The sequence below is a fragment of the Onychostoma macrolepis genome, chromosome 13 (assembly GCF_012432095.1).
Source record: "Onychostoma macrolepis isolate SWU-2019 chromosome 13, ASM1243209v1, whole genome shotgun sequence".
Classification (NCBI taxonomy): domain Eukaryota; kingdom Metazoa; phylum Chordata; class Actinopteri; order Cypriniformes; family Cyprinidae; genus Onychostoma; species Onychostoma macrolepis.
The window spans coordinates 2072328-2084490 of record NC_081167.1 but is presented as its reverse complement, the minus strand read 5'-3'; the positions used below and the strand labels follow the sequence as shown (position 1 = coordinate 2084490).

The 12163-nt window shown below is 37.9% G+C and overlaps 1 long non-coding RNA gene across 1 annotated transcript in view; it reads left to right on the top strand.

Moving 5' to 3' along the window:
* Positions 1 to 11936, top strand: part of LOC131552506 (uncharacterized) — a 39907-nt gene extending 27971 nt beyond the window's left edge. Inside the window, exons 3-5 of the long non-coding RNA XR_009273989.1 lie at positions 5192 to 5309; positions 10999 to 11179; positions 11735 to 11936. This is a non-coding gene — a long non-coding RNA (uncharacterized LOC131552506). The remainder of the gene's footprint in view (positions 1 to 5191; positions 5310 to 10998; positions 11180 to 11734) is intronic.
* The last annotated feature ends 227 nt before the right edge of the window (positions 11937 to 12163 follow it).

The window sequence follows — 12163 nt, the reverse complement described above, 5'->3', positions numbered from 1 at the left end:
CTGTCATTTGTCAAAGTCTGTGTTTATGTGTTATGTCTTCCAAAAAAGCATCTGCGAGGCAGCCAATGAGAGCTCGGCGCGAAGCAATTCTCACACGCTCGCTCGAAAGTAAATTAAACGCCTCATGGTATTTTTCGCTCCATGCCTCTCCCTTTGTTTCCTTTAATTACAGTTTGGTGGTTAATAAACTCCTTTCCTGCTGGTGCTTCATTAACCATTCTGATTGTTATGATAACATGTTTGTTTACAGTTTCCTTTTACAAAGTTGAGATAGTTTTTAAAGTGAAGTATATTGCATGACTTGACCTGTTGAAAAATCATCTGATGCATTAGCTTTTAACTGGCTATCCTGGTGCAGTTGTGTTTTTCTTGATTCTTTATTTTACAGAGCACGTGACTCGACATGAGCGCCTAGGTCCATCATGTGAATGCGCCAGATTTAGCCATACGGGTTCATTTTCGCTCGATGCAAAGTTTACGTAGAGCGCTGAAGCGAGCTAAGAAGGCAGCAGATTGCCAGCCGTAAAACTCAGAGGGGTCAAGCGGGGTTGGATGAGACTCACATGCTCCCGGGTAATTTCCCCGCGGCCGCTGTCGAAAAGACAGCTACGCTAAGTGGAGCCCTTTCTTTTCACACATGACAAATGGGTAGTCCTCGTCAGTGGACACACCTGTTACTGGAAACACTTGAGATTTTACACTTTCCAGAGTGGCCTTATTACCATCCGAGCGCTCAAAGGTCCCGAACAATGGACGCGGACGCTAACAATGCTCCCGGCCCAGGGCTAAAGAGAGTCCCGTCAAAGCCAGGCTTGTGCCGGGCGACACCGGGGGCTGCAATTGAAAATAAATTTCAGTTGAATAAGGGCATGGGGCACATCGGAGGAACCCGCGAGCTTCGGCTAGAACAAAAGCAGTTGTGGGGATAAGTTATTGACTCTGCTGACAGGATGAATGCAGTTCATTATGCCTGCCAGTTACTCCAGTCCACGTCCTGGGCTGAATTAGGTGGCAGGTGCATGAGCCATTTTGCTCTGCCCCCGGGGAATGCCTAAGGCCTGTCATCAGCTGATTTCATAGACAAATGTTTATCCCATACAGCCAAAACAGAAAGCATATTTCCATCATAAGAGCGTTTTGCAACAGCCATTAGTGTCACCGCTCATTTGCATGTTAATTGTGCAGTTAAAGCGGTAATGTCCACGTTTGCTATTGTTCATGCTATACACGGGTATGATTTAAATGCTGTGCGGAAATGCCGTTTGCGTCGACCTGCTTCATTAGTTTCGAGAAACTTTTGCTCTTTTTGTCATCACTGCGTTTACGATGCCGTCGTTCCTCCACGTACGGACCAGAAACTTCAAGCAGAATGTGCTCATTTAAATTGATAATTCATCAGCATTCATCCTGGAAGGACTTCATTGCCGACAAGCAAATTACAAGCTAAACAGACTAAACGGGAAAGCACAAACCCTGGAGCTGAATGACAGAGAAGCAGATCCTCTTTGTGTTAGTCAATCTACAACATCCAAGTCAGCATTTGGCGTCCCTTTTTACTCTAAATACGACAACATAAAAGAGCGAGGCTCTCAGTTCTGTGCTCCGTAATGTTCTCCTACTGTGTCTGACAGATGGCGTTCACTAGTTGGCCATAAATGGCTGTCACTGAGTGTTTGTCTGTCTGCCAGTAGCCTATGGATAAGGGACTCCCTGGGAGAATGTTACAGCCCTGATATTGCCCAAAACGAAATGTCCTTGATTGTCAACCGCCAATGAGCGAGGTCCTCGTGCCACCCGGCCTTCTGGTCAGAGAGAGGGAGGTTTTTGGGAGCAGGTGTGATCAAAGGATGTGTGTTTATTTAAATTGTGGTGCGACACATGCTTGAAAGCTGCCGCGGCTCATGTAGCACGAGGTGAACATGCTCTGAAAGATGTTGGGATCATGGGGTCAGTAGGTTCAAGAGGAAGTAGGCAATGTGGAAACGGCTTAATGAAGTAGTCTGAGTGAATCCAAGTGAGCTTTCACTGTTAAAATGCCTTATCAGATTTATGTGCATATTATAACTTGTCAGCCAGTTGTACTGTAGGTACTTTAAAAATGGTGCAACTTTGAGCAACTGTCCAACTCAAACTCCATAATTCGCAGGACTTTGGGGCAGGAGTAAATGTACTGTACATCCAGTCGGTGGCAGATCAGTGCCATTAGTTGTGTAGAAATTACATGCACAATCTTTCCTGCAACTAGACCAGACAATCCATATATTGATCGATTAGTGATTGGGAAAAACTGTTCCAGAGAGTGCTCTTTTTGAATAAAATGTATGTATTTGATTTGTTAATCAGAAGAAATAGAAGATTGAACCTGTCTCAACAAATAACAACAACAGTATAAAATACTGACTTTTAATGTTGAAAAAATAAAAATAAATAAATAAATAAATATATATATATATATATATATATATATATATATATATATATTATTTTATTTTTTTTTTTTACAGGAATTACTAGGGTCTGTATTACCAGGGTCTTTATTCTTCTTCTGAATTTTAGTTAAGGTGCATTACCAACACTAACTGGTAAGACGTGTGAATTAGGATTTATTAATTTATTGCTTTGTTGAACTGTGCACTACATGTCTTACTCTGCAGCTTTCAATATTATAACAGAAATGAAGACTATTCATCTTTTGAATTCCTTTTCCAAATGTCATTATAATATTTTGGACATCATTACATGCTGTACTGTTTCATCTTTCTTGCAAGATTCGCATTTCCCTACTCTGTGTAGTGTGCTATTAAGAGCTGTATATCTGAAACCGGTTTCTTCTCTTTTATTTATTTGCTTCTCTACCCAGCCCTACGTTTCTTTAAATGTAATACAACCATCAACCCATTCTATCCTCGCCATTGTTTTTATCATCTGCATTTAACATTTATGTCTGTGTCTTTGTCTATTTGTCTTTCTTTGCTCCCACTCACATGAGCTGGCACCCATACAAATCTTACCCTCAACCCCTCATCTCAGCCCTACTTGTGATATTTCGATCAATATGTTTGCTTTCACATTGTTCCCAGGGTTAACCCTATATTTTAACCTAACCCTAACCCCAGGAACACACTCTACGACCACTGGTCACATTCATTATTTGCCATATAAATAAATCACAGGACTCTGGAAACATAAGATTGAACCAGTTTTAAAATATAAGTGGGAGCATTTAGAAAATTCTACTTTTACTTCTATTTAAGAATTTTGAACTTTTAATTATAAATTTAGCCAAAGGCATGAGTGGTTATTATTACCACTCGGCAACTCAAAATTATGGTAATTCCCACATGACGTGAACGCAGCAATAATTCTGTGTGGCACAGCTGATAGAAAGTTGAAAATACAGATAAAGCGAGATGTGATACGTCTGTAGGCTGTAATGTGTGTGCCAGCTCGTGTCTTGGCATAGGGAAGTATGGTAGTGCCCCTCTCTGTAGGGGACATTGTTCGACAAAATGATGTAGGCACACAATGAGAGTGTTGGCATAAATGTAACGGCAGTGAAATGTGCACGGTGACACGGTGGACTGCTTATATTCAGCTGTCAAAGGTTTACTCAAAATGAGATATGATTGACTTTCTAAATCAACTAAAAATGACATACGTGTACATACTACATGCCATGACACATTTAAAGACCTTACATCGAATGCATTGAGGATGCACAGGTCTCTACCAGCGGTGGAATAATGCAAGATGATTCTCGATTAGGCAAGCGTATGGATCGCCTCTCCAGAGGCGCATTATCTCAAACAAATCTGATTGAGCAAAATTGATACAGTTACTACTTAATCACACGCACAAAGGGGAGTGGTGTACGCTAATTAGGGCACATCATGCAGCCTTTTGGTAAATGGCTGGCTGTCAGCTCCGGTCGGCTGCTGAGAGAGAAGCTAGTTAGCACGCGGATGGCTGAGACGCTGACAGTTTGGCTGAACGAACGCTCCACGCGTGGCACGCATGCAGATGGTACAATGCAAGCTTAAGCTCCAAGCGCTCATTATAGTGCACTCAGTTGCATAGTCTGCAGAGGACAACATGATCTGGACTGCAACCTGAAAACTTGATGATTCAGATGCTGCTGCTGGTGAACTATTGAACTATTGCCACTTAACTCTAGGTTATGCCAGGAGGACTGTACCACAATTATTGTAGTGTTTTCTAAACTAGGGATTTTACAAAACTTTGCCTCTTTTTTTCCAAACTTTACAAACGAATCCAAGAACTGCACACACGAAATGCACAATGCCTCACATCTCTTGCAAAATGAAGCACTGCATTCAAAATATCACTAAGACATCTCAAAAGCAAATATTTGCAAATACCTTTGCCATAATATTAGTTCCTGTTATTTTTTGTGTTACATAGAGAGTTGTGTGTTGTGTGTTTTGCAAAAAGTGTTTTATGAAATTGAAAACTGAGTCAAAGGCTGAGAATTAGCGTGTGGTTTTGCAGATTTGGTGTGTGCTTCTGCTGTTTGAGGGTCAGCTTTCAGAAATTTTGAGACAAGTAAAGATTTTGTGTGTAAGCAGATGAAAAAACTGTAACACTTCTTTATGCCAAGGACCCCCAAATATGATGAGGTGTTATATATAAATATTATATAGAGGTGTTTATCTAAAAAAATAAAATAAAATCAACATTGATAATAATCAGAAATGTTTCTTGAGCAGCAAATCAGCATATCAGAATGATTTCTGAAGATCATGTGACACTGAAGACTGGAGGAATGATGCTGAAAATACAGCTGCGCATCACAGGAATCAATTACATTATTCAAGTATATTACAATAAAACAGTAGATGTTTCACAATATTACAATTTATACTGTGTTTTTAATCAAATAAATGCAGCCTTAGTGACCATTCTTGTGAAGTAATTTAAAAATCCTAATTACTCCAAAACTTTGATTGGCAGAATATAATTTATAATATAAAATATTACAGAATATTTCTTCTTCAAATATTTCACAATTTGCATTTTGTATGTTTTAATTTATTATTATTTTTTCTTGCAAATGTTCTGTCAGCCCTGTCTTATTGTGGTATCAGCTATTTCAGATAAATCTTAAATGGCACATTCAAAAAAAGAATGGCGTGGCTTTACATGATGCTCGTATTGTCTCTTCTGTCTGCAGAGAGGACCAGACTTCACGCTGCAAGTCGGAGCTCGGCCTTTATTTCAGGACTGCCTGAGTAATGTGAGGCTTTGGCAGCTCAATGAAGCTGGCTGTGTGCCAGAAGACATTGGTCACAGTAGGTGGATTTGAATACCATTTAAATGTAAACGACAGACGGTTTTCTAGTAAAAACAAATGCACAATGAATTGAGAGATACCTAAATGCATTTTACTTCTGATCACTGTTTATACATGATATAAAGTAGGATATTATAATATTAATCATTCAATGAAACACACAAAGGAGATCAATAATATTTAGTAATTTGCTGTTTTTACATTTTTAACTAAACATAAACAGCTAGGGACATTATAAGGGCATTATTAACCGTTAATCAAATCACTTTATCAGATCTAGGCAACGGATCACTGTTGTTAACCAGTGCAAGAGAAAAAAAAAAAGACTTCATCAAAACAAAAGACTCCAAATTACAAGCAGGCTGATGTGAACACATTACAAAGTTTACATTACAGCATTAAGTTGAATGACATGGAGCTACAATGTGAAGCACTGAGTGTGTGTGTGCGCGCGCGCTCAGGCCAGCAGAGCTAATTATAGTGTGTGTGCTGTGCACTGGTGTGAAAACAGAAGTGACAGCAGCGCTGGTCTGTCTGTGAGCCCCCCACGTCTGGCTAGGCCAGAGTCATCATATGGACAAATCACAACTGATCTGGGGCTGTAATGGATGCCAGATGTTAACGCTTTGTACCCAATGACTCTCCTGAGAGCTCACCTAATCGGAAGAGAGACATCGCTGTGTGCGCGTGTGCGTGTGCGTGCGCGTGTGCGCGCGCATTTGAGCACATATGAGGACATAAATTTGTATAATGACAAGGGTATGACAGGTATTACAAGGAGAAGGTGACTTTTCAGGACATTACTCCATGTCCCCACTTTTCAAAACGCTTATAAATCACACAGAATGGAGTGTATTGAAAATCTGAAATAGCAGAAAGTCTCCTGTAAGGGGTAGGTTTAGGTGTAGGGTTGGTGTAGGGCAATAGCACATACAGTAAGTACAGTATAAAAACCATTACGCCTATGGAGAGTCCCCACTTTTCACAAAAACAAACGTGTGTGTGTGTGTGTGTGTGTGACTGCTGATTTCAGATATTTATATTTCTGAGCATAATCTCAAAGCCCTTAAATAATATTTCCTAGAAGACACAGTGCTGTGTATATGTGGAGCACAGATAAATTAAACATTTGTATGTATTATAAGAACTATTTTTAATATGTATGTATAACTGTTATTGTTTATGATATGTAATGATGAATAGCATATAATTTTATATATAATGATGAGAATGCAGGACTTATCAGCTAGAGTGACAGTATTGTATATATACAGTGCAGAATTCTAAGATTATTATTATTATTATTATTATTAAAAAAATATGACTGATCTAATTTGCGATAATGACCATAAGAAATCATTTGTGAAGGTCAGATTTCTTAACTATAATGTTATTAAACAAAAGAGGAAATAACAAAAACTATACATACATGAAAATTAATGGGTTTGGGGGGTTCAAACAAGGCTTTTAACTTGATAAACTGATCATATTATTTGTAACGATTTTGTTTGCATTAGAAATTAGAAAAATGCCAATTGAAAAATGTTATTGTACTTTATAAATGTTGTGCTGAACTGATGCAAGAACGCTGTCACTACTGTTTATGCTAAAATATGATTTCTGAAGGATCATGTGACACTGAAGACTCGAGTAATGATACTGAAAATTCAGCTTTGATCACAGAAATAAATTACAGTTTAACATATATTCGCATAGAAAACAGTTATTTTACATTATAATAATATTACACAATATTAGAGCTTTAACTTTCTTTCTTTTCTTTTTTTACGAAATAAATGCAGCCTTTGTAGACTTATAGTCTCTTTGTAGCAGAAGAGACTTCATTAAAAACATTACAAAAGTCTTAATAATTCCAAACCTTTCACTGGTGTTTTTAACATCAAAAATCCATATAAATGAGTTTGGGATTAGGGTACTGAGCATAAACTCTATACATTTCATATACTTTATATATTCTCACACAATATCACATAGTCCTTTGAAAGAAATAAAGAAAAACAGCCTTTTAAGGCGGACCCGTGCTGCTGACTGTCCTGAGCAGCTCTCTCTGATATATTGGCCAGTGTGGCAGCATTCGCTGGAGCTCAGAAGGCAGTGGAGGGTTTAATGATATGGGTGGAATCACAGGCCACTGTTATGGGAAATACAGCAGATGTTGGGTTATATGTGTTGGATGCTGAAATGCAATATAACAGCTGCTCACCATGAGACAGACAATCATGAAGGAAGCTGACTGAGACTGCAGACGAGACAACACAACAAAAGTGTGGATTTGGCCATTTGTTCAGATTCATTTTCTTTTTCATAAGCACAAACATATAAGTGCTGAAAGTGAATTATTCTAACAGTGATGACATCGATGATACACTACCAGTCAAAAACAGTAAAAGTTTTAATGTTTTTTAAAGATGCCTCTTCCGCTCACCAAGCCTGCATTTATTTGATCCAAAATACAGCAAAAACAGGACATTCAAAAAAATATATTTTCTGTTTGAATATATTTTAAAATGTAATTTATTCCTATGATTTCAGAGCTGAATTTTAGCATCATTACTCCAGTCACATGATCCTTCAGAAATCATTCTAATATTCTGATTTGCTGCTCAAAAACATTTATTATTATTATTATTATTATTATTATGTTGAAAACAGCTGAGTAGTTTTTTTCAGGTTTCTTTGATGAATAAAAGTTCAGAAGAACAGCATTTATCTGAAATAGAAATCTTTTGTAACATTATAAATATAAATCATCACTTTTGATCAATTTAAAGCATCCTTGTTAAATAAAAGTATTCATTTCTATATAGATTTCTGAAGGATCATGTGACACTGAAGATGCTGAAAATTCAGCTTTGAAATTACAGGAATAAATTACATTTTAAAATATATTCAAATAGAAAACAGTTATTTTAAATAGTAAAAGTATTTCACAATATTATTGCTACTGCTTTTGCTGTATTTTGGATCAAATAAATGCAGGCTTGGTGAGCAGAAGAGAATTATTTTTTTAAAAAAGCATTAAAAATCTTACTGTTCAAACACTTTTGACTGGTCGTGTATCAAACAAATGACTTACATGAATGAGTCCGTCTGGTTCAGTTTATGCCTATTTTGATAAGACATTAGTCCAGTGATTAATGGCAACTGTCTTTCTTAAATCAAGCTCGATGTTGGACACACTTGGGTTCAGCTCATTTTGAAGCTGTTCTCTACAGAAACACAGCAGCTCCTGCACAGATAAGGTGAACCCATGCCAAGCGTCCCTGTTTCCGCTGTGACGAGAGGAAATGCAGCAAGGTGGCGGCTGTCGCTCTCGTCAATCACAGCCCTCGTTCGTTCTGATCCATCGCTCCGGCAGAAGAGGGCACTCCATCTGTGCTATAGAGCCGCTGGAGTGCCGGGGGCCGGCTACATCCTTATTATCCCATTAGCAAGCCGTAGCAGTTCCCTCAATGTAAAGCTCTCTCACTGCTGGATCCTAATGTCACTGGAGAATACCTGCTGCTGCTGAAGCCCTGCTGATGCTCTCTGCTCCGCACAAAGGGCAGGGATGGCACACTTCTCTGTCCGCAGCTCAGCACACACTCACACATATGTCAGCCCGGACAATACAGCATGCTGTCACTCATTTTGACATATTGACAAACAGTTCTCAATCTGTCAATGCTAAACTAAATATGCCGCAAGAGCTGTTCGATTTAAAATATAAGAGGTCTTGATAGTATTACTTACAAGTTTGTTAATGCATGATGAAAATTTTAGTCGATAATTTAATCTAGATTAGTTATTTCAGGTAATGTATTCTGGCTATTCTAGATTAATTTTACAATAAACTTTAAAGGGGATTATCGTTTAACAAAAATAAAATAAAAAGAGAAATAAAATATATCCAATACTTTGTTGTCAACGTCATCATTCCCAAACTGGGGTAAATTGAAGAACTGCAGGGGAATTTAAGCTAATAATCAATTAAATCATAAAAATGAAAAATGTAATTCATGAAAAAAAGTAACTGTAATTGATTATGAGCAATTACTGTTACAAGTACTACATTTTTTGGAATCTGATCACGTAAAGCAGATTACAAGCAATCAGTTACTACCCAGCACTGATAGTAGACTGGCAAGTGAAGTGTATTGAACTGAGCATTAATTTTACAGGAGATTTTATACTACATCATGCTTTCTAAATTGCATTTGAACTGATTTAATACATTTTTGTCATTAAAGTATTATGAGCTTAACTCAAAGACATAACATTTCAAAATGCATTCATATTAGAAGCAGAGTTGCTAAGATTATTTGATTTGATTCGATTTTTTTTATTTTAGAGCACCAAAAATCACTAGCTTCTTCACACATTACAATCAAACTACCTGAAATGATTCGTTTACACCATGATTTCCGAAACAGTCATTTGATGCAAATAAAACTTTGGCCAAAATTGCACTTTACCCACTGAATACGTCTCTAAATGCAAGACCTATCAGCTTAAGTTCTCATAAGTTTGTTCTAAGGTTTTCATTGTTTGTAAGTCAAAAGTTGTCCTGTTTTAGTTTGGAAAGATGTGAGGTAAACACACATCAGGATCTCCCATCTGGGAAGGATTATATTCAGTGTAGAATGAGCACTTTTTATGGTGTGAAAGCAGCTTAAAAATATGGACTGAAGTAAGAGTGGAATAGTAATGCATGTGCGTTTGTTCAGAGCGATCGTCTGTGAGTATGGCAGCAGGCCCGTGTCTGAGCGCATGTGCAATTCTCTTCTCATCAAATGGGCCTGTCAGATCTGTCATTCAGAGCAAATACACCTCCATCTCCATCTGTCTTTACCCACTGGGAGAACAGAAAGTGATTTTCTCCTATTAGCAACTCATTAGAGTCAGAGTTGCACTTTCTTCTTGAGTCTATTCCCTTTCCATTAGGGGTCATTTGAATACCTGTGCTGGCCTTTGTCCCGCGGGCCGGCCCTGGTGCTCTGATGGCCAGTGTTATGCAGGAGCTGGGGAAGTCTGATGGAGGTTGCTCAGAGGTCATCCATCACCTTCTGTCAAAGAGGAGGTGACCTCCTGGAGAGCCTCCGCCCATCACTTCCCCACCTACTGCCTGAAGTTTTCACTTAATGATTGTGCCGTGTGTGTTTTTTCGTTGCGTGTTAGAAAAGTGCACATAACAAAGAAAATCACTTTGATATTTCAATGGTTTCTCTTATTTAGCAATAGGAATACACTGAGAGGAAATGAAGACTTTTAATTAAGTCTTAACAATGTCTCAAACTGTGGAATAGTTCAGCCAAAAATGAAAATTTGCAGGCGATTTACTCACCCTTAGGCCAAGATTCACTGAAACATATTTTTAGATCACTAAAAAGCTGTGTGATTGTAAGTAGCAAATCCATCATTAAGGCAGTTTAACTTTAATCTGTCACTTCTGGCCACACTACGAATCCATAATAGCGTTTTCCTCCAGTGGAAAAAGTCCATCTCCTGTTGTCTCTCACATCGAAATCCTGTTTTGGCTTGTAATCGGTGCTTGATCTGTGCAGATTTCTCTCCTGATTCAGACCGGATGACTCTTTTCACTGGAGACAGCAATAGTATGGCTATTATTATGGATATAGTTTAGCAGGAAGCAAAGGTTTAAAGTTAAAAATGTCTTTTTGTTTCAGGATTGGTCTTCTTGAGATTGAAAGACTTGGATTACTTGTGGATTATTGTGATGTTTTTATCAGCTGTTTGGACTCTCTTTCTGACGGCACCCATTCACTGCAGAGCATCCATTGCTGAGACACTGATGCAGAGACACATTTCTCCAAACCTCATGAAGAAACAAACTCATCTACATTCTTGGTGAGTATTTTTTCAGCTAATTTAAATTTTTGGTGATCTTACTTGTAAAGTCAAAGAATTCAACATGAACTCATCCAGTTCTTCCGAGACCAAATTATATTATGCATTAAATGTCTCACTTGTTTCTATTTTATTTTTCCTAAGGAATTACATAACTTTACTGAGGGAAGCAAATATGATTATTTGTCATGAAAACGTCACAATGCAAAACACATACATTCATAAAAAATAGATTCATGTTCTTTATGCAAAATACAATTTCCTTTTTATTTTGTACGATTTTGGGGTGGAATGTGACCTGGATATGCATTCAGTATATATACACTCACACTACTTTAGTCCCATTGATATTTATTAATAATGAATGTGTAGGTTATATATTGTTCCAGGAGCCTGGGTAATTAAAAATGGATTCATTAGTGTTAGCTGCTAATGAAAATTAAATATTGTTAATGTGAGAAACACATGGATAATTTGGTTCCACAAGTAAAAACTTTTTTCTCTTTCTCTCTCTCTCTCGCTCTCTCTGCCCACGCTGTTGGCATGTGCATGAAGACTGGACCGCCTGCCATCTGTGCGCTTGTGTCTTATGTGTGGACGGCCGAGCCTGACGGGGGCTGGACGCTTTATTTAGTAAATCAACATACCAACTACTGAGCTGAGCTCACAGCTGGGAAACAATCCTATCTATCGGAACCATTTTCCCAACGGCAGGCCTTGCTGGCAGTTACAGCAAATACTTGCACAAACGCAAACAGACGGGGACACATCTGTTTTACTAGCAATATCTATAAACAATATCTTTTTGTATGGAAATTATGTGTCACGCAGGTTTGTTTTTCAAACTATTTAAACTGATCTAATTAAATAAATTGAGATGTTGTACAACTGATAATGGAATCTGTGTCAGTAAACAGTGACAACTGAAATGTCTTGCTTGAATATTAAAAAAAGAAAAAAAAACTTTTTTGAGTGCGGTGAGTA